Source organism: Athene noctua, chromosome 4 (assembly GCF_965140245.1).
Source record: "Athene noctua chromosome 4, bAthNoc1.hap1.1, whole genome shotgun sequence".
Lineage (NCBI taxonomy): Eukaryota > Metazoa > Chordata > Aves > Strigiformes > Strigidae > Athene > Athene noctua.
The window spans coordinates 53,581,747-53,605,141 of record NC_134040.1 but is presented as its reverse complement, the minus strand read 5'-3'; the positions used below and the strand labels follow the sequence as shown (position 1 = coordinate 53,605,141).

Sequence of the window (23,395 nt, the reverse complement as noted above, 5' to 3'; positions counted from 1 at the left end):
ACTGCAAAAGAATCTTAAATCATTAATGAAACTAAGAATTTAATGTATGCAAATTAAATTATATATGCATATTTCAATGGGCTAAAAGTTTATGTGCATACTTTACTCAGGAATCTGTCTTGTGATACAATTAGGAAGAAATGGTGACAATTCAGATTTTTTATTACTTTGGACTGTAAAGCATTCATATAATTTATATTCACTTAAAAAGGTACAAAAATCCATCAATTAAAGCCAGGCTTCAGATGATATAAATAGACCACAGCCCTGCAGAAGGTGCTTACAGCCCTGTTTCAATACATCATTGGAGGATCAGGTCTCACTACCCTCTACTTGTAAAAAAAGAAAAACCCAAAACAAAAAAACTTGAGGTTATGAAAACACAGGCATCAGCTTTCACAGAATATGAAGAAAATAATTTGAAAACCTCCTCCTCTGGTAATCAAATTTGGCAACAGGTTCAAAAGTTATTTGGGCATGACACAGGGCACACTGACCTGTACAACCATTAAATAAGCCTCCCTTCCTGGCAAAACACTTTTTAAAGGTGAGAAGGGAATATGTGATAAAATATTAATCTTATTGATTGTGCTCTAAAAAAAAAAAAGTTACAATCCAATTGCAGAGGATATGACATCTTACCGGCATCAGGGAGACATGGTGAGATGACTCCTATGGCTGGAGTGTTGGATTGGAAGGACACAGGCTCTTTAGGAAGGACAGGCAGGGGAAACAAGGAGAGGGTGCCGCCCTCCATGTCAGTGACCAGATGGAATGCATGGAGCTCTGCCTGAGGATGGATGAGGAGCCAACTGAGAGCTTATGGGTCAGGATTAAAGGAAGGGCAGGGGAATGTTATAGTGGGGAGCTGCTACAGGCCACCCAACCAGAAAGACTGAGCTTAGGAGGCCCTCTGTAGACAGATAGGAGAAACCCCACATTCACAAGCCATGGTCTGTTGAAGGGCATAAGCAATCCAGAAGGTTCCTGGAATGCACTGATGATAACTTCCTACTCCAAGGGATATAGGAGCCAACAATGAGAAGTGCTAGGCTGGACCTTGTCCACACCAACAAGGAAGGGCTGGTAGAGAGTGTGAAGCTCAAGGGCAGCCTTGGCTGCAGTGACCATGAAATGGTGGAATTCAAAATACTTAGGGCAGCAAAGAGGGCATGCAGCAAGCTCGCTACCCTAGACTAAGCCACTACCCATCATATCTGTGAAGTCGTGGCAGTCCAGTGAAGTTCTCACTGACTTGAAAAAGGGTAACATAACCTCTATTTTTAAATAGGAAAATAAAGAGGATCCAGAAACTCCTAGGCTAGTAAGTCTCACCTTTGTGCTCAGCAAAATCATGGAGCAGATCCTCCTGGAAACTATGCTAGGGCACATGGAAAATAAGGAGGTGATTGGTGACAGCCAACATGGCCTCTACTAAGGGCAAATCATGTCTGACAAATTTGGTGGCCTTCTACAATAGTGTTACAACACTCTTGGATAAAGGAAGAGCAACTGATGTATTCTACCTGGACTTGTGCAAAGCTTTGGACACCGTCCCACACAACATCTTTGCCTCTAAATTGGAGAGACATGGATTTGACAAATGGACCACCCAGTGGATAAGGGATTAGCTCAATGGTTGCATTCAGCAATCATTGGCTTAAGGTCCAAGTGGAGTGCAGTGATGAGTAGCATTCTTCAGGGGTCAGTGTTGGGACCACTGCAGCTTAACATCTTTGTTGGAGACACGACAGTGGGACTGAGTACACCCTCAGCAAGTTTGCCAGCGACACCACGTTGTGTGGTGGGGTCAACACGCTGGAGGAAAGGGATGTGCCATCCAGAGGGGCCTTGACAGGCTGGAGAGGTGGGACTGCAAACCTCACGAAGTTCAAGGCCAAGCGCAAGGTCCTGCACATGGGTCAGGGCAATCCCAGCACAAATACAGGCTGGGTGATGCGTGGATTGAGAGCAGCCCTGTGGAGAAGACTTGGGGGTATTAGTGGATGGAAAAATGACCATGAGCCAGCAATGGGCACTTGCAGCTCAGAAAGGCAGCCATATCCTGGGCTGTATCAGGAGAAGTGTGGCCAACAGGCTGAAGGAGGTGATTCTGTCCCTCTACACTGCTCTGGTGAGACCCCACCTGCAGCACTGTGTCCAGCTCTGGGGCCCCCACATAAGAAGGACATGGACCTGCTCGAGCGGGTCCAGAGGAGGCCACAAAGATGATCAGGGGCTGGAGCACCTCCCCTGTGAGGACAGGCTGAGAGAGTTGGGGGTGTTCAGCCTGGAGAAGAGAAGGCTCCGGGGAGACCTTACAGCAGCCTTCCAGTACTGCAAGGGGGCTACAGGAAAGATGGGAAGGGACTTTTATCAGGGAGTGTACGGACAGGACAAGGAGTAATGGTTTGCCCCCTCCCTGGCAGTGTTCAAGGCCAGGTTGGACGGGGCTTTGAGCAACCTGGTCTAGTGCAAGGTGTCCCTGCCCATAGCAGGGGGGTTGGAACTAGATGGTCTTTAAGGTCCCTTCCAACCCAAACCATTCAATGATTCTATGACATTTCATGGCTACTAAACATCTCTTAAAAATCAGTATGTTAAAGCTTTTCCCCTTTTTATTAAAGCAGGACAAATAAACATCACCCCAACCAAATGTCAGGGGTTTTTTTGACTTCTGAAATCTAACCCAATATTTCCTGTTACAAGCTATTCACTGGGAAGACATGAAAATCGAGGAAGTCAATGGGCCCTTTAGGAAACTACTTTGTTTCCCCCCAGCACAGAGAATTGCTCTATTATACTGATAAAAATACACACTTATGTTGCCACAGTGAAAGTATGCACTGAAGCTCAGGGCAGTAAATTAGAAACAAGATGTCATTTTCCAGTCTAAGATAGAATACACTAGTTTATTACCTGCTCTCTTTTTTTCTTTTTTTCCTTTTTTTTTCTTTCTTATTTTTTTTCCCCCAAGCAGATTAACAACACTCCCAGTGAAGAAATCACAGCAAAGGAGAAGTACCAAGGCAGACATTCCCACAGTGCAGCACTGCTTCCAGCTAACACAGAAATGATGCCCACTGAGCCAAAACTCACCAACTTCACCAGCTGCAATGCACTAGAGACTTCTGCCAAGATGCTGAGCCTTCTCCATTTGAGATGGAAATCTGTTTTAGGCTCAAACCCAGCAAAGCCTATACTCAACTGCAAGGGAGGATTTAAATCCTAATAGTGCATCTGCATAAATGCTTTGCTGAATTAAGACTCTGCCTGTTAACACCTCTTCCTGTTATCATTTCTCTCTGGGCAATCACTAAATCACATAGGGTCTAATGACCTAATTAAAACATTTCTTAATGCTCATAGCATTTGTGATGCCAGCTTTCAACACAACTAATGGCAAATGAAGGTTAATAACTGGTAATTATCATATTCCTTTTAAGATTTTGTTTTTAAACAAAAGAGTGAAAATATGAAAAATAAATCACTGCAAGAAAAGAGCAAGCACGTATGCCATTCCTGAACAGCATTAAACACTATTCACAAGAATACATAAGCTATAAAGGCCAAATATTAAAATAACATTCAAGGTATTCTAGCAGTATGAATTTCAGAGACTGCACATACTCAGAATTTAGCTTTAAATTGACCTGTAGGAAAAAAAAAATCAAAATACTATCTCACCAATCTATAGAAATCAGACTGAAGTTCTGCTAAGATACAATTATTGGGAGTGCATCTTCTAACTTTTCACTGCTCTGTAAAGAATCTTATTCTTTGCTACAAATGTCCTTTCACATGTACATGCTAACCAGTCCCAATGCCCCATTTTTAATAATGGAGTTTCAAATGTACATATTTTCTAAAATAAAAGAACCTTTAAAGAAATCACAATCATTTTTTAAAATCAACACTACAGAAGTCAGAGCAGCTCCATGAACACCTTGTATTAACAGCTGCTGTAAAACCAGAGGGAACACAAGCCTACATTAAAATAGTATTTAAGATTCTCACAACAAGAGACTAGCAGATTTGCAGAAATACACGACGATATTCATAAAGAAGCTGGTGCTTGGTTTTCCCTATTCAAGTGTGTCCTTCAGTAGGAAAGGCTGGTCAAAATGTGACACCTCAATGCTATTCAGGCTCAATCAGCTCTTTCTTACAGCGGCAGATGCTAAAGCTGTACTGACCAGAGCCCCTAGTGTACCACAAGCTCTAACCAGAAACCTAGTTTTCTCCAATAAAATGTGGATTTGTTCAGATTTCAAATTTGCAAATATTAGGAAAATTACTGAAAAGAAGATTCAACTAAGATATCATTAAAATATCCTGTTTAAATCCCTTGGATCCTGGCTCTGACTGCAAGTAGCTGCCCTGAAGCAGGACAGATTTTGAACTCACACTTAAGAGCTTTACAAAGTTATAGCCTTCATGCTGTTCAAAGGGCTTTTTAATGCAAATTAATTTTATTCAAAATGAACGCACATGTCTTCATGACCTCAAGACATTTTCAATAACAGGTCTGTGCAAAAGCACTTTGCTTGGTCACTGTAGTTAGGGGGGTAACACTGACCTGAAAGTAAGTAAAGATATTTAATGCACTGATAAATCCCCAGCAACTGGTGCAAATCAACAGGACTACGCTGTAAACAGACACAAACAAATCATTAAAAATGCCCTAAATCTGAGAGAGATCATTGTAATGAAACACATTCCTGGTTTCATAAGAGTATGGAAGGCATGAATATGCTTCATAAACAAGGACTTGAAGCAAAATTACCAAGTCCAAGGGCTACCAAGTAACCCTGAAGAGAACATTCTCAATCCCCTGAATCAGAATTGGTCATCTCCAGAAAAGGCGGCTAAAATTGTCAAGTAATATTACTTTTTTTTTCTTGTTTTTAGGCAATGAGTCATACAAAGTCCTTTATTGGATCTAACCCCATGTGGCTTTCCTTTGACTTTTTTAATTTGATCTGACAATTACAAATGTAAAGCAGAAATTGAATTTTTAAGCCACACTGAAGTAAACACTCAGCAACATCTGCTTTGTTTTCATTGTTCATTTAAAACTTATTCAGAACAACAGAAGTTTTAAAATGCTCCTTCGTCATTAGCTGACATTCTGTATTTAAACACTTCTATCAGCTCTCCTTTTATTTAGAGAAAGTGACATAGACCATTTTACATCAAGACTAAAGAACAAAGAAATCTTCCCTTAGTCCTCCGAGGGCAAACTCATCCTAACAATGGCATCATAGAAATGATACCAGCTGTTAAAAAAAACAAAACCAACCCAGTCACCAGCAGTGTGTTACTACTACAGTACAGACCTAAAAATCCCCATCTCCATCCAATTCAAAATGAAAGGCTGTTCAGGGATTCAGTCACCTGCTTAAAAAAATTAAAACCAACAGTGCAGAGAAGAAACCAGCACCAAATAATTACGAATGGGCTGAGTGAATTTAGTGCTATGTATCTGCAATATTGATGGATTCGGGCATGTGCTATGCATATATAGCTCTGCTTTTAAAAAGCAAAATGCAGTTTGCTCTTGTGTCTTTCTCCGAAGTTCTGTGCAAGTTCTAAAATGAGTTTGCACAATGCTGAGGTTCAACTCTGTCCAGTGTTATTAGAGTATATTAGAAAGAATGGGAAGGACAAGAACACACCTTGCTTAGCAACTTACCATAAATATATATACACACATATACATACATGTATATATGTACACATTCCTACACACATGTACAGGTGTAATATATATATATGCTGCTTTCAGTGTTCCCTAGAGCAAGGGACTTAGCCAACATACCGTGCACTAACCTTCAGAGCACCTACAGTTGGAAAAAGGAACGCTGGGAGAGCCACCAACACCCCAGAGAAAACCTCATACACATTTTGAGCAGCTCTGCACTCCTTACACTGTCCTGCAGCTTGTGCTACTAACATGCAGCTACACAAAAATCAGCTGTAAACCAGCCAGGAAACCAATCCCAGGCGAAAACAGCCCAGCAAGAGCTACAAACCCAATGCAGATTTTAAAATTAGAGCTTTATTTCCCAGCCTGGTTCCCCATACAGCCACAGAAACAGATGGCAAAATGAAGGGGTTTGATTTGGGAGTGGAGGGGAAGCAGCCAAAACTTGCACTGGAACATCTGTCCAACTGCAGCTCTTGGGAGACTCAAGATAAGGAGGGTAGAAAAAAAAAAAAAATTTTTTTTTACTCTTAAGAGACTAGTAGGATCTATGCACACCATATTCATAGGACACAGTTTCATTAGATAAATCCTTAATTTGCCAGGGACCAGAAGCTTAGAGCTTCAATCTGGGAAGCTCCTCTCCCACCCTCCCACCAATGGGCTCTGCATCCCAGGGCACCTACCCAAGCGATGCCTTCCCACATGAGTTGAGGCAGACACAGGTCCCAGCATCTGCCTTTTCAGCATTTTCACAGACTTAAGTTTCAGTCCTTGAAAGGAAAAGGGAAACTAGAAGTGCAATTGCTCAGACTTGCAGGTTAATACATGTTCTTGGGGAAAAAAAGCAATCGAGGTACAAAAGCACACAATGGGAGTCCCACTGTCAACATACAGGACTGCACAAAATCGAACAGGAGGGATCACTCATTTTCCACCATACTTGCATTTATTTTTGTGATATTTAAGGTACAGGCCTTACACCAATTCAATTCGTGCCAGTCCTCCTTTGAGTAAGTGAGAGCTCCTCCTGGGCACAAGCCCTGTGAAGACCAGGGGCCATTTCAATTCCTCCCCATGCACTCCCCACTGCATCAGCTTTGCTGGCCAGGTACCAGCTTATCACACACATTCACATTTAAATTTGAAATGCACTGCAAGCCAAGGAGAGTAATTTCCTGGGGTGGGATTCACCTCCTCCATCTTAAGGTATCTGCAATGTAAATGTCTCTATCAGACTTTGTCACCTTAGGCTTTCTTTACAGTCAGTGGAGAGAAATAAGCTTTTTAGGGTGCAATTCATCTGACCTATTTTAAATGCCTACATGAGAAGGAAAGGAATCATGCCTCAGCAGTGCCTGCCTCTTTCCATTAGCTAGAAGGCCAGTTTAAATTATTATTAGCTTGCATAGACATCTCTGTTCAGTCAGATAAACTAAACCTACCTCACCCTTCACCTTTTAACAAAACCAAAATCAAACAAAACCAAAAAAAACACGAACAAAGAAACCCCAAAACCCACCCAAAACCCCCCACAAAATCAAAACACCACAAACACCATACACAGTAATCCACAGCAAAAGTGGGGTGCAGAATAAAAGAATAAAAATGATAAACATATCAATTAGCTAAACAAACAAGCCAGAACAATGCCTGCTTCCTGTGCACCACACTTCAGCATTGCAATAAAAGCTTGCTAATGAGCCTGTTAATCACTCCAGGCTTATCTTCTAGCAGACTACAGCAGTGACCCGCCAGCCGACCACCAAACATGCCTCCGTGGATGCTCTCCAGCTGCAGCAGCCTCTCGCTCTGCATGGCTCAGCCCAACGCAGTGAGCAGGCAGGCACCGGGAGAGCAGGCAGGCTGCTACTGGGATGCTCTTCCAGAGATCTGACCGGCTCAAATAATTTTGTTCAGTTATTTCAGGGAGAAGAGAAAAAGGTAAACTCGCAAGAATGCCATACTCATCAAAAAGCAGCCAGCAGAAGCTCAAGCAATTTGGAGCCAAGGTTAGTTGAAAGGAAAAGCTAAGCATTTGTCAGTATAAAACACACACGCAAAGTAGGATCCAAGCATCATCCACTATTTCTGCATAGAGTCATAAATAAATAAAAAAGGTTTGTATCTTTGTTCCTTTTATATCCAACATATATCAGGTGTTATTTCTGGAATAGCGACAACTTCTAAGGGATCTCCAAAATTCACAGGCTCTGGCATATCATGATTTTGGCGAAGTGACTACACATGCAACTTCCCACTGGAGTGTTCAAACGTTGTTTTCAATCAGTGGCATATGTAAAACTGTCTAAAGAGAAAAGATACAAAATGATAAAGGTCATCACCGGGACTGAAGGAAGTTCAGCAGACAGATCATGTGGCACGAGGGATTACACCATTCCACACTTGCACAGCTGAACTCAGTATTTCTGTTGCTGGTACCTGCAGGCAATGGCCCTGTTAATCATACGTAAGTAATAACCTGTAAGTTATTACTTATAGGTAAAATAAAGTGACAAGATGTTGCACTTTTTAAAGGAACTTCAATTTCCCACATATTTTAGCAATATTATGAGTCACCACTAAATTACTTTTCAAATGCGTCTCCAAATTGAACAAAGCAGATCTTTGCAAGCCTCTTCAAGCAGAATCCCTCTTTACTTTTCCAGGAAAACTCTGATCCAAGCTAACGTGCAGGAAAATTCAAGTCCATAACATTCAGCTCTCAATTAGCAGCTATTTTTAATTAGCTACAAACACTATATCCAAAGACTGTATCAGCAGCAACTGGCCTGAATCAACACACAGTTTTTGAGGAAAACAAACAAAGCAAGCCCACACAAGAAAACCTCTGCTGGCCTTCAGCCAAGCACGCAAACTAAGGGACATTTCCATATCACTTCGAAGATTTCAGAGCATTGGCCAAAGCTAAATTAAGAAGGGAAGATTGTTTCTTCTCGATTTAAAAGCAAAACCTGCCTCTTCGCTATACACTTATCTGACAAGAGCAGTACAAGGACATGAAAATCATACCAATTATGAAAAAACAGGAAATACATTTTTCATTGGCCTGATATCCTAAAATGTAAATGAGAACCGATATACAAGGCAGTGAGAAAACGCAAAAGGGAAGAAAAAAACCAACTCAACCCCTCCCTTCATAAGCTTGTTGCAGCCAGAAAATGGAGGCAACCACAAGGCTATCTGCTCATCCTCCTCCATTAGCACACGCCAGTACCTTTTTTGTCACGGTGTAACATCAACACCTACCACTGAACATCACAGTGCAAACATTGCAAGGCAACATCAAGGTATCATGACATGATTGATTTGTGGCTCCCAGCAGGTCTTCCCAGATGATGAAGTATCAGCCAGCTGCTGCGATCTCTGTACCAAGACCACAGACCTGCATTAAACAAAGTGGCACTCCTGTTATTATTTTATCTTGCCCTTTTGATGAAAGATGTCCGCTAGCTTAATTTAAATAATTGCTCATTGTTACAATAGCATCAATAGATCCACATAGATCATCTTTACATACCCTGTATGTCTGACGCAATGAGTCTGGAAATGGAAGTGAAGAGAGTAGGAGTCCAGCTGGGAAAAGGCTGGAATAGCCAGGCATCAGCGCCTGCTTTGCTGGAAACGAAGAAATTCATCAGGGCACAAAAGGATCCTCATTTCTGTCCTCAATCATCAGAAAGTTAGCAAGGAGGCTGAAAACATAACAAAATTACACAACCACCTTTGAACCTTATTACATCACACACACACAAGTTCAACTGCATGGTTGTGACTAGTACCTTGCTCCCTAACATGCCTCAAATTAGGCATATTACACAAAATCCGGCAAAAATTCAGCAGGAGTAGGAAGTCAATAACATTGCCAAGTGGAGTAACTAGGATACACTGCAGCAAGACACCTTGTGCTGCTCCAGCATGGGCACTATGTTCTTCTCATGGGTTTTGCGTAATGCCTGGCCAGATGGTTCCCCTTGAGTCCTAGGGTGATGTTGTAAGGAGAACCATTCCCTTCCTTATGGCATTTGTGTAGCATTAGTTTTTGCCCCTGAAGTGCTGGCACATGTGGGACCTTCAGCAGGAACTGCAGCCCCAAAGCCCACACAACTGCACAAAGTCCTCAAGTTCTGCACGGGTGACTTCCAGACAGGGAAATGAGACCATAAAATATCTCTTGGTACAGGAGCAGCACTCTTCCCATGAACCTTTGCCAAAGGCCACCACATCTCTCAGGAAGTGAAGCATCAGTGGTGCCTCCACAGTGTGCACCGACCCAATCAGCACACACAGCATGTGCGGCAAGTAATTTTTTTTAATTAAAAACATTGGCTTAGCTTTAGGAGCAACAGAACACTAGTAAAAAAATGCTACCTCCCTTTTTAAACAGCCACTCTAGAAATTTATCTGTGATAGATTTTTCTTCTCATTTCAGAGTCCCATAAAAAGTTTAAATTTAGGTGAAATGCTATAGCTCTGCAGCATTTACATACAAAGAAGAAAAAAAAAATGCCAAGTTACCACTCCCAGTTCAGAAACAAATTTACCAGACTCAGCTCAGAAACCACTACCTATGGAGTTACTTAGACCAAGTTATTTCTGTAGAAGAACAGATGTCAAGTAGACTTCAGTCCAGTGAATTTTCCATCTTCATTTTCCTGACCGACTTCTAGTTTAACTAGATCATAATGGGACCATTACTTCTTCCAGCAGGCTGTGCTTTCATGTGCAAGTTTCATCTGCATAAAGGACAATTTTTAAACACTTGGGGGTTTTTGAAGGCTGGATTATAACCTAGCTTGCATGCAGGTACCCAGATGAGGCATGGCCTGTCTGAGTATCTCACTGAGCCCATGCCAGAGCCAAGGACACCTGTCATCCTTGTGCAACAAACAAGGCGGTTAGAAATGTGGATCTACTAGCCCCTACCCTTCCCTGCTGCCCACCACCATCCCAGGTATGATTTCACAGCAGGCAGCTTCACCACCCTCAGCACCACACCTCAGCCCTTGGGACACCACCTAGAATGCTCAAGAGGATCATGTCTGCTGGTCTTTGACCCATGGCTCTGGGCTTGCTGTCTGGGCTACGAAGACAACTCATATCCAGCTGCAGATCTATGGAAAAGCCCCTTAAAATATGACTGTAAACTACATGTTTACAGGCTGTACTCCTCAGTATACCACATTCATAAATCACCTCACAAGCATAAATTATCCCTCAAGCTCATGCAAGCATCATGGCAAAATACCCAGGGCTCCCAGACACATGAATTCCCGTACTTTACACCCAGCCTCTCAAACCTACATTTGGCATCTTGTGGGATTAGCTGTGCACCAGGAAAGAAAAATGTCTCTGTAATTAAAAGTTATCAAAAAGTTCCACGAGCCATATAGCTTTTAAGAAAAATAATCACATTAACCAAAGAGCAGCGGAGATGAGCAGCTGGAGCATCAAATGCTGGAGGTCTCCTAAACTGGCACTTCAGTATTTCATTAAGGCATAGAGCTCACATCTCCCAACTCCTGCATGGGAAGGTTTTGGTTTTACCTCTAGAAGGATAAATCACTTAATCACCAACTAACCTAATGTAAAGACAGCTGCTGTACAATGCAGGAATGTAGGGGAGCAGCAAGGCAGATGAGGATTGATCAAAAAGCAGTTTTACAGCAAAGGCACTCTGGGACTCCTCTCATTCAAAAGCAAACTTTCTATATAAAGAAAGGCCCTTTTACAAGGGAAGACTAAACCGCTCAGAAAATTCACATCTCTTGCCCTCAGAGATCACCACAGTATATTGTTATAAGTCTACTATTGGAAAAAAAAATAAAATATTCAGGTATTTGTGTTCCTTCTCAGCTTCATCTTGGGAAAAGCAAGGCATGTAATTGTGCGTCAACAGCTGAAAATCCTGTGCAGTCCACACATTCAATGAAATCTTAACCTTGTGAGCTGTATGGAAAACAATAATGAAGTTGACTGTTTCGCTGGAAAAACATATATGTCATTACATCTCTGATTCTGCTTCAAAACCAGAAGTCCCATTTAGAGTATTTTTTCCCTGGTGGAGGTTCCCCATGGTAGCTGTGCCTAATAAGAAAGCACTGTGCTTCCAATGAAAAAAACAAGGAAGACGAGAATATTTACTTACATTTCACATTTTCTCATCGCTGGACACAACAGCAGAGGAGAACACTCTCTGATGAAGCCTGCCTTCCTTATGCATGGACTGGCCTCTTCCTCTTAGTCTCACTGATTTGATGGGACTATTATAAACCAAAGATCTGCTTAAGGACATCAGCACTGACCCCAAGAGTCAACTACAATGCTTCTCTGATTTGTTGTTTGCAGATTTTTGTTTGTGGGGTGTTGGGGGTTTTTTATTATTTTCACAAAATGCCAACAGGGAGCTCCTGAAGCATGCAAAGCTTGGCCCAAAAATAACTCTTTGCAGAATCAGGCTCTGATGACAATTCACAATTTCCCAACGTATATACATCAACATATGACAATTTCCCTACATATACATCCTATTCTCATTCCTGTGCACTTGCATTATCTTCTCTCCCTGATCACACTGCAACTCCCTACACCAAATAAAACCCAAAACCCACCACCAAAAAAAACCCCCAAACCCCAAAACATGTTGCACAGCTATCTCACTGTCACATCTATTACTCAAGAAAGGTCTCATTGAATAAATGTCTGTTCAGAGGCTCTAAACAAATTTCATTTCTGAACACCACTGTCTGCAGCCCAGCGGGCCATTTCACGAAGATAAGATCACATATTTAATCAAACGTTTCAAAAAAGAAATACACACCGAGTTTGCTTAATAACGTCAAATAATAAAAGTGCAGCACCGGCAGCATACTAATTTTTAGTGCTCTTTCTTCTTTGAGGGTTGTCTCAATAGTCAAGGTCAACCGTACATGGGATTTCTTCTAATTAGGGTTTCTGATAAAGGCTAGACCTGCTTACTCTCACCACTTAGCCATGGCTTTCCCTAAAATGAAGACATCTCTCTTTCATTTTAAATTAAATCATTGCAGGATCCCACCCAAGTGTGACAGACAAAACTGCTAATTCAATAGAGAATGTAAATGAAAGACAACAAAAAACGCATCTTTGTGGTCAACGAGGAACCACCCACACAAATGTCTACAGTATAAAAGGAAAAGTGATTTACAAAAAAAAAACAAAAAAAACCCCAACCACAACACATGATTATCTGCTTGATGATTGACTAGAGCTCCTACTGCAACCCAGCAGAGACCTATCTGAGTTAGAAATTAGAGGAGGACTTGGCACCCCTAGGTCAACATACGCTTTGTCATTTATTTTATTACAGTAATAAGAGGAGAAACCAGCTCAAAGAAACAGCATTTTGTTACCACTACTGCAAAATACACCTACATTACTACAGACCAGACTTCCATGATATTCTTCAGTAACTTGCCTATTACTTTGGCTATTAATTTTTATTTATTTCTTGAAGTTGCCACCTTTACCACAAAGACTGCTGCTGGAACAGGCTTTGCCCTCAAATTACATGAACTTGGGAGGAACCCCGGACCCTCGCTGTGCTCAGGCCTGCAGCTTGAAAATGGTCAAACAAAAGCTGGCATCCTCACCCTTACAGCCTGGCCCATGGGTTATGCTGGTCTGCCCTTCGCTTGCACAGGATGAGGGAGTGATCAAGCGTAAAGGCATTGGAGAAGACAACCCCCCATCTGCTGCTCCCAAAGCTGGAGGAGACAAACAGCGAGGCAGCTCTTAGATATGTTCCCCACCACATCTCGTTCTAACACTGTGCAGACACTGTGGAGGTCCAGATACTCCCCCTGAACAGAAAAATTGCAACTTCTTAGTTTAGGCTGGCTTAAACAACTGCTTGAGTCTACTAGCCAACATCTTTCTACAGGTGCTCAACTTCTACCCAGCGTCTCAACTTCACTGCAAACACAGAGCTGCTCATGTGGGAATACCCTCACACAGTGATGTACACCCACATTTCTCATCAAAACAAGGGTACTTGCACAGGTATAATTCCCTTGCCACGCTCTAGCCTTCCTTTGGAAAACTGGTGATGGTATACGGAAAAGCACTCCCCACTCCCACAATCAAAATGCATCACACAGACTTTAGAAAGACTCATTGCAAATTGGTGACCTACTTAAGGAGATCTATAAACTGCATTACAATTGTAATTGCGGATCACTTGTCAAAAGGTCACAAGTTATCACTCTATGCAGCGTAATCGCTATATTTCAAATACCTATCAGGATGAATTTTACACAGAGACATGCATCATTTTGGAGTCGTACCAAATAAAGCAGCCATTGTAGTATTACTGTCCTTCTTTCAAAAAATAAAAAAAGGAAAGGAGAGGGGAAAAAAAGAAGACACACAGCCACTCCACACACCTGTATCCACTAAAAATAATCCAAAATTACATTTTTCTGAAGAAGTCTGTGCTGTGGGAGCTGCAAGTGCAGTAGTCACATTGTAATTTCCCTTGGAAGGAAGCAGGATATATACAACCACATTTCCAAATGATTAAAGGCCTTTATTGCAATATCCTAAATCCATAGGAATAACATTTTAGATCCCACACACAGACAGTTCCAACAAGGTTAAGCTGAGGTGCAATGTCCAATATAGTAATCTGTGGTGTGCTGGAAACATGAACGGCTGTTCTCTGGATAAGCCATCTACTACAGGATTATCGTCTAGTTTTGTGTAGCTCCAGATAGCCTTAACATAAAAAGTCACTCAGAACAGAATCCAAAAGCCTTTTATTACTGTGGAAAAAAAGGACGGAGGAGAAAAGAGAAAACCAAACCAAAAGATGCAAAACACACAGACAGAAGTAGCAAATACAGATTCGTATTACATGGCAGATATTGCTGAATACAAAACCTGCAGCATACATCTTGCTGAAAAAAAACCCCAACAAAACAACAAAAACCTGTCCCCTTTGAAGTGACAGGAATCTGAGCCATTTCGAAATGATGACGTGTCAGTCAGTAACACACATGAAGGCAGTGTGAAAGAAAAGGAGTTAACATGATCTCTGAAATTTTCCTCAACTCTTTCCAACAGTAAAACCTATTCAAAGAGATAGCTATGATGAGTGCTTTTTTTTTTTTTTTTTTTTTTTACACTTTCCCCCAGCAGTCTTTGGAATAGGCATTAAAAAAAAAAAGAAAAAAAGGGGGGAGGAGGAAGGGAGAAAAAAAAGAAAATAAAAAGCCCCTGAGAGCTATTGAAAATCTCCTTACAGGGTCAGCTGTCACTGGAATGCATTTCAGTATTCAGGATACCCACCCATGCAGAACATCAAAAACTGGGCTCAGGTCCCTCCCCTATTCTCACGGGTTTAAGCCAAGGCTTGGTTTGCGACATGGCGCTGAATAGTAAGGCAGCGCAGTGCCTCTGCAGGGCTTGTAAACAGCAAGACCCACCCATTAAACAGACCGGGGGTGTCGCTTCTGCTTAATGCTTCCCTTTCCTCCAGGTGTCCTCCAACACAACACACCAGGTACGTTAAAAAAAACAAAAAAAACAAAAAAACCCAACAATGTCAGTAGCTCTGCAACTCCTGGTGCTGGGCTCTATTGAGCTAAATTGCCCATCTAAACCTACATCAGCCCAAAGCCAGCCAGAGTACTTCTCTCTAACATAGCCCTGCTCCTCGCTTGAAGGAAAATATTGACATCCCCAAAGAAAGCTGCAAACAGCACTTCAGCAACACAGTGACACTCTCTTCTGCACTCTGAGGGCAGTGAAAAAAATTCTCATTAAGGCAGGCTTGGGATCAGCAACTTCAGAATGGGAACAGGCTACTACAGCAAGTAAGCAAGGACCAGCACCAACTCCGATAAAACGCGTGGTTGCTCAGCATATCTGAAAATGTGGCTGGTTTATTTTGATGTTGGACTACTAACCAAGGATCTCAGTTAACATTTTAAAACTGCAGGCCCACTGACAAGTATTTTGTTGTTATTGTCCATCACTGCACCTATATATCAAGAACTCAAAATAGAATCCGAAAGTATTAATAGGGAAAGAAGTTTTTTCAGCAATAGAAATGAAAAAACTCTATGCATCTGCATCATCATTTCACAAACAAAACCCATGTATGTGCACACACAGACAGAGATGCAGGTAGACGCTTTGGGTTTAGGTGCAATTCTTAGGTAACTCGTTTTTCACTTCACTGAGTTTGAAAAAAAAAAAAAAACAACCAACCCACCAAACTCTGTCCATTCCCCAAATCATTATATTTGTAAGTCCATATGTGTGTCTGCGTATAATAAATGGATGTGCTGAGACTGCATTAGTCAGAATGTTTCTACCTCTCTTTAAACAGTGTCCATTAATTCAGGGTCCTCACCTCTAACTAGATTCTTGGTTCCCACAGAGGGGGAAAGGGACTTACTGTAAAAACCTATATGCATTGTATGCACCACCTGTTACAATCAAACTACTTGTCACTGGTGTAAAACCACTTAAGAGTTTTATCCGAAGGTGCCAGGTTTAGACCAGATCTCTTTTCAGAACAGCACTGGCACCTTTGGGCAGGACCTTATAGTAGGGCAATTCACAATACCATTTTAAGCACCACTTCTACAAAAGCAGAGTTCTATTTCACTTCATTTTAACTTTGCATTGCTGTAAGAAAACATTTACGTTGATCCTTTCTATTTATGACATTTCACTGTAAGTTTTAGAAACACATAACTCCGTTGCAAAGTTCAAAATCAATTACCTTACCTGGTATAAATCAATGCAACTGCAATCAAGTCAGTAAAGCTATTACAATTAATAGCAGCAAAGCTATGGTCCAACCTACTCAAAACATCGTACGAAGTCTTTCAAAGCTGTTCCCTGTCAGGTATCCACTGCAATGAATTGGCGTTGTGCTACAGACTGCTGAAGAATTATGTTTGTAACCACTGAAATAATTCCTATGTAATTACTCACATGTTGACGAAGGCGCTTTTAAAAAAAAAAAAAATTCTGATAGTATGAGACCATATATCAATGGATACTCTGTAAAAGTTTATTACTATTAAGCATTTCAATGAAATATATAACTTCATATTGCCCAATTAGGACTGCTTCCAAACACTTTTTTGCTTCCTTCAGAATGGTATCTATTTCATGACCCTTGAAACTGAAAGCTGTCAAGTCTCAAATGGAAATGTCTTGATTTTAGTTTTCAACTGTTTTCATAAGCAGATTTTAGAAGTGTGCACAGATTTCAAGTCTTCACCTGCATACAGAGCTTTGTTCAGCCTGAAATGCCACCTCTGGCATTTACAATTAGCAGAAACATGATGCTGAAGCACGGGAATCTTTTTGGAAAGATACCACATCTGAGACTCGAGCATCTTTTGAGAAGATACCACACCTGAGATTCTTGAGCATCTTTCCCTCACAGGGAAGCCAACAGAAGCACTCCACTGGCTACAGCAGGAACCCCGCTGCAGATACAGTGATAACTCCCCCTGGACAGGAGTGGGCCTGAAGAAGTAGAGATGAAAAGTTTAAAATGGGCGGAAAAAAAAAGAAAAAAAAAAAAACAAACAGAAAGGAAAAGGCCATTTAAAAATTGTTTAGTCCTTATTTCTCTGCCAGAGGAGGTTTCAGACAGACTAGGGAAAAATTCCACATTGAGCACTGCTTAGTAAGTAAAATAATGGTCCAGAACACAATTAAAATTTTTTACTGCCTGAAAAGACTAGCTACCTTGCTATAGCTAGAGATGCTTGGTGCAATGACTGATTTGCCTTATAGGCAAAATTAGAAGGCAAAATCAGAAGGCTCTCTGAAAAGACTGCTGAAGTAAAAGTTATAGTGTCAAGGTGTCCTTAGCGACGTCATCTTAAAAATGAACGCTTAGCTTGCACCCAGGAGACACATGCATTTCCGACTGCTCACTGTAGAGATTATCTAGTGAGGAACGTAAAGCAAGTATTACACCACAAACTTGAAAGCTAAAAACAGGCAATGGGATAACATCTTAGACAGAAACACATCAGATTTGAGTAGGAGGTGGTTTCCTTGACATTAAAGTAGCCAAGAAATAAAAGTACATGCTTAAAAGCAAGCTCCTCCTTCTTTGACTTCAGCAGCCTGCTCTGGGTGCTTCCTCTGACCTGGAGATGATTCAGGGAGCGCTGGAGCATCTCAGCACCTACAAAAATGATGACATATTCAAACACGTCCCAAGCAGGGATCTATATTAAGTGCTAGTGAGGATTGTGACAAAGATTTGCTAAGGCAGATGTGAACCCCAGGAAATGACACAGTCAGAGGGCAGTATGCCAGACTGCCTTGCCCAGGACAGTTATGCTCCTACAAATACCCCAGGGCAGAGTGGACTGTTACAAATGACACATTTTCTAGCTCCCCATCCTACAGACACTGGAAAGCATTGCCTATAGACATAGCAGAGACTGAATTGTGTATGGACACCCAAAATTTCACATCGTGGTGCATTTCTAGTATTTACATCCCATCAGGAGGGCATCTGTTGAATAAGAATGGGACCATCAGGGAAGAACTAGGGAGTCTACACAAACTATGGTAAACATCTCTTCAGAACTTCAATGCTCACCAATGGCATCCCATCCCAATAAGCAGCCCACCATCAAAAGTGGCAGGAAAACACTTCTTTATTTTGCAGGGTTGTCCTGGTGTCTCAGTATTATCCCAAGCAATACATCAGTACTGTGATGCCTAGCTCATAACAGATCATCACTGCTCCGAAATAATAATTCCTAAATTGTTCATCCAAATCTCTCTGCAGTAATAAGTTTTATCAAAATCACTCCGATCACAACATTGGGCTGTTTCCACAAACTCCAAATAACATAATTTAAAAAAAAAATTAAAGCATAAAAAGCCTCATGCCCATCCTCCATGTTTTAGCTTTTCCCGGATCCATTCTTGCTTCTTGAATTCCATCTCCTGCATCAATCTTCAGCCCATCCTTTATATTGTGTCATGCATGAAATCGTTTCCTAGTCAATCTACACCAGTCCCAACACTATTAGTATTAAAATATGTAATAATAAATCACCTGTTCCCGGGATTACTCCATTTACAAAGACTTCACTCTCCTATGTGCATCTCATTTACTCATGTTGATGATGCATATGCTCATGCTCTGAATGTGAAAAACCTGACAACAGCATCAGGCCCTCCAACCAATGCGTTGACCAAAGCTAAAGGTCATGCATACTCCTCTCCAGACCTGGCCAATGATTCGGTCCACCTGCCTCTAAATCTTTATTTATTTTTATAACAGCCCTGTGATGCTGGGCAGCACACAGACACCCAGCTCATCAACTCGATGCACGTGCCTGCATCTTCACCTACAAACCTGCTCGCGTTTCCCTCCTGGCTAGCAAAGGGTACCGGCTTCGTTTTCAGGCTTCGTTTTCACAACGACAGGCAGGGCAATTTGTTTTCTGGGAGGGAAAAAAAAAAAAAAAAAAAAAAAAAATCTTTTCTGCGTGTAACTCCAGGATAGGCACGTCAAGCACCTCCACCACATCACCCCCGGCGGGGAGGGATGCGGCCCCCATGGCATCCCAAGCTGTGGGATGTGCAGCCGAGCACTGGCTGCGGCAAACAAAGCAGGGGGATCAACCCAGCAGGTGCCTGGGGACAAATTTCCTAGACTAGCTAACTACATTAGCTGCTCCAGCATCCCCGGAGGGTGCCGAGAAAAACCCAGATCCTACTTCTGTCAAGCAAAACATCCGAGAGGACTTGCTAGCCTTAAACTTAATACATACCATTAAAATCTCATTCTCCCTCAAAGCAGGACTCGGTGTTTTCACTGTCATCAATCTGCACTGCCATTTAGCTTGCTCTGGAATTAAATGTAAAATTAAACATATCCCCTCCTAACAGCCCCCAGAAGAAAAGGGAAAATTCATATTTTATTGAATAATAAAAATCATACAGAACTTACAGGCCAAGACCAGCTTTATAAAAACTTCAGTCCTTTTGGAAACAGACACACCAGAAATCTGTACCACTTCATTTTCTGCTACAGCGACAACAGTCACTTTATAGTAAACCAAGGCTAAATAAGGAAAAAGTACTCTTAAGGAGCTGGAACAGGAGCAGTCTCAACCACAACAAGGGGGACTGTCTCCTGCGTTCTGAGAGCAGTTGTTTTACCTTTAGAAAAAAATACGGCTTCACAGTGGAACCCTAGACTGAACTTTGTCACCCAACATCAGCACGGGTCCGCAAATTTTCTCCCTTCCTGGTCTGGTATTCTTAAGTGACAACTGCAGACTTTTTGACAGCAGCCTGTTTTAACCTGCAACACCTGGTTTACCCCCATGGGTAAAGCATGGAAGGATTTTTCCTAATGAATACGCAGTAGAAGCCTGTTAATATCGCAACCCCCTGGAAATTATGATAAATGAGCTCTACAAAGCACACACTACTACTCAATACCAAGCAGGCAGCACTGGCTGCTTAAAGAGTCTCTTTAAGAGATGGCATTCCACAACGAAAATGGAATTTATTTATTTTTAACTCCAGGGAAGATTTGGGGGTTTTGTCAGCTTTGAAAATCTTGCTCCAACGCTCTGGAACAATCAGTACTATAATATAGAAAGAAACCACAACTAGCAGACTACCTATCTGCCTTATATCAAGACACAGATGGCATTTTCACCCTTTTTTTTTCCTGCATCTCAGCCTCCTCCTAAGCAGCTAGCTGCCTGGAACCAGGACTGGGAGAGTAGAAATGCTAATACCTCCTAATGAGTGATCTAAACAGGAAAGTAAATACAGCAAGACATGGGTTGTTTTGGCTAAAGCAATGAATGCTACAGTGACAAGCAGACAACAATCCATTGCTTTTGGCCATATACAAGTTGTTTTAACTACCGCAGAGAAGAATCACATGCCTATCAAGAAAGGGAATGAAAGACAGGCTCCCTTCCTACCTCGCCATCCTTCCTACAAATTAAACATCTGCCTGTCTGTAGCGGAAAGGGTGGAAAAAAGCTGACTAAATGCATCAGGGGGACTGCGTTGTTTCTATGGACAACTCTGGACAGAACGCTGCTGATCAAACTCAGTCCTTGAATATAATCCCCCAGGTAGCCAGGGCACATTTCTGGGGCACCGTACCTACATCTTCATTAGCAATGAAGCGCACCAGCTCGAGGTAGGCTCTGTAGACTGGGAAACGAAAAGGGCTGTTCTCTGGCTCATGGCAGGGAGCGATCATCAGCCTTATAACCGTATTTCCAAGTTAAACAGTCAAAAGACGATTGCAAGCAGAACGCAAATAAACAATTAAGCAAGCAAATAAACCAAGGGTTTAAAAAAGAAAAAAGGCATTAAGAAAAGCTGTTTTCTTCCTCCAAGCATACGTACCGGCCCTCTTGCTCAAAAATCCCTCTGGCGAACGCCAGCCCTGTACTGTTAGAGCCGGCAAACGCAATCTTACAGGCAGGAGGTGGGAAGGTCTGAGCATCTCTAGCAATGCATCTACCTGGACCATACATTTCCCTCTCCGGCTGCAAGGGAAACAGAAGCTCGAGCCTACCTGTAACTCGGGGCCACTGGGCTGGATGCAGACCTTCACCCTACCACCCCATGTCCACACACACGCAACCCCCAATGCACCCCCCACTTCGGGAACATCCCCACCCATGCCCCCTGCCCACCCTCTGCCTCCTGCTATCCAGGAAAACGATTGCTTGTCGAGGCACCCTCCAGCAATTAAACAGAAACACAGATCCGTGAAGGGGTGGGCACGAGAACGGCGCGGGGGGGGGCGGGAAGAACACACACACGAAACTCAGGAATTTCTCAGTGTAACACCAGCAAACCCACCAGTCCAACGTGGTGCCTTTCACAGAAAAACAGAAGGGAGAGCGAGAACAAAACCTACCAGGTCTCCTCCACCTCCCCACTGCCTTCACCACCCTCGCTGTCCACAGCCAAACCCGGCTGGAGCCCACACGGCATTTCCCAACCAGCAGCACACCCCTTGTCCCCACTGTCCGTCCCCTCCCGCCAGCATGCAGACCCAGAGAGACGCTCCCCCGTTACCTGGAGGATCCTGCCCCCCTGAAGGGAAACTATCCTTATTACGAAATTATTCAATCCAAGCGTGCGCCCAGGGCGGCCGGCACCCTTCAGCCCAACGCAACCGGGCAAGGATGTGACTGCCGGCCAGGCGGGAGAGCATCCATCCGTTGGGTGGTTAGTTACCTTTAGTCACCTCCGGCTCCTGAGATGCAAGTCCCCATCAGTTCCTCAAGAACCTGCAGCAGGGAGCTGCTGCCACAATCCAGCCATTAAAACCAGGGGTGGGGGTAGGAAGCAGACCTGGCCACAGTACCGAAGCCCCCAGCCAGGAGAAAAAGCGGGGGATGAAACGCTGGGAACGTCCCTCAAGGAAGCAAAAATCTTTTTAAAAAATAATAATAATTAAAAAGGGAACAAAAATAGGAAGAAGAAAAAGTCTCTCCTTTTCTGCCGTGTTCTTCTGCTACACGGGCTCCCTCCCGGAGGACGGAGGGTGTGTGGGAATGGGGGAGGCGATCGCTCCCTCCTCTCCCCCGTCGTCGCCGACACCTCTGGACCAAAGCCCCGCTCCGATTTACCTCCTCCAGGTGGGCAACTTCAGAGCAAGGCGATGTCTCCGGAGCCGGCACCACCGGCCGGGCGATTCGTATGCGGCAGAGTCATTGCCTGTGCTGCTGCTGCCGCTGCTGCTGCCGCTGCTGCTGAGGAGGAACAGCCGCTGCCGAAGAGACCACCAAAAAAAAAAAAAAAAAAAAAAAAAAAAGGGAGAGAAATCTTCCACCATCCCCCTTTCCCTCTTCCCCCTCCAGCACCAGCCGCTCCTTGCATCCGCTCCCCTGCCCGCGGCCCCTCGCTCCGCCGGGGCTGGGGGACACAAAGGCGCCCGCGCAGAGAGGCGGGTGGTCCTCAGCCCCCCGGGCTCCGCCGGCACCCCAGATCCTTCCTCCTCTTCCTCCTCCTCCTCCCGCTGCGGAGAACGCCAGCCCCAGCGCGGCTGGGCGCGGGCGGACGGGAAGGGGGGGGGTGTGGGGGGTGTGCAGCTCCGCGGGCGCGGAAGAGGGGGCGGCTCCGCGGGCGCGCCCCGCGCGGTGCCTAGCGGGCGCGGGGGGGGCCCATGGCCGCGGGCAGGCGGCCCCGCCGGCTCGGCTCGGCACAGCGCACACGCACCGCACACGAGGAGGGGGCGGCGGCAGCCGCAGCACCCGCGTCCCCCGCAGGGCCGGGAGCGGGGAGCGGGGCCCGGGGAGGCGGCGGCGGCGGGCGGCGCGGCGCTGCTGCCCTGCCCGGCAGCGGCCGCACGGAGCCGAGCGGGCGGCGAGCCGAGGGGCGGGGGAGCGGCGAGGGCCCGGATCTGGGTTGCGCGGACGCGGGCTCCACCTAGCAGCCGGCCGGCACCGCACCGCACCGCCCGGCCCCGCCGGGGGCTCCCGCCGCACCGCCCCCGGGGCCCGCACGGCCCCCCCGCCCCGGCCCTCTGCAGCCCCGCGCCCACCCCGCCGCGACCTGCCCCGCAGCCCCCTCCCTCCTGACAGGATCACCCCCCCCCCCGATTGGCCGCTCTGCCCACCGCTCCCCTCCAGGCAGCCA

The 23,395-nt window shown here is 44.1% G+C and overlaps 1 protein-coding gene across 19 annotated transcripts in view; it reads right to left on the bottom strand.

The window, feature by feature from the left end:
* The window catches only part of ADGRL3 (adhesion G protein-coupled receptor L3), a 529,795-nt gene extending 507,273 nt beyond the window's left edge, over positions 1 to 22,522 (bottom strand). For 17 of the 19 annotated variants that reach the window (XM_074905383.1, XM_074905367.1, XM_074905377.1 and 14 more), the window contains exon 1: positions 21,992 to 22,522. The gene's annotated coding sequence lies outside the window, so the exon portion shown is untranslated. Of the gene's footprint in view, positions 1 to 21,829 lie in introns of all 19 variants that reach the window. The other 2 variants (XM_074905366.1, XM_074905365.1) reach the window with 1 other exon arrangement.
* Between the last annotated feature and the right edge of the window lie 873 nt (positions 22,523 to 23,395).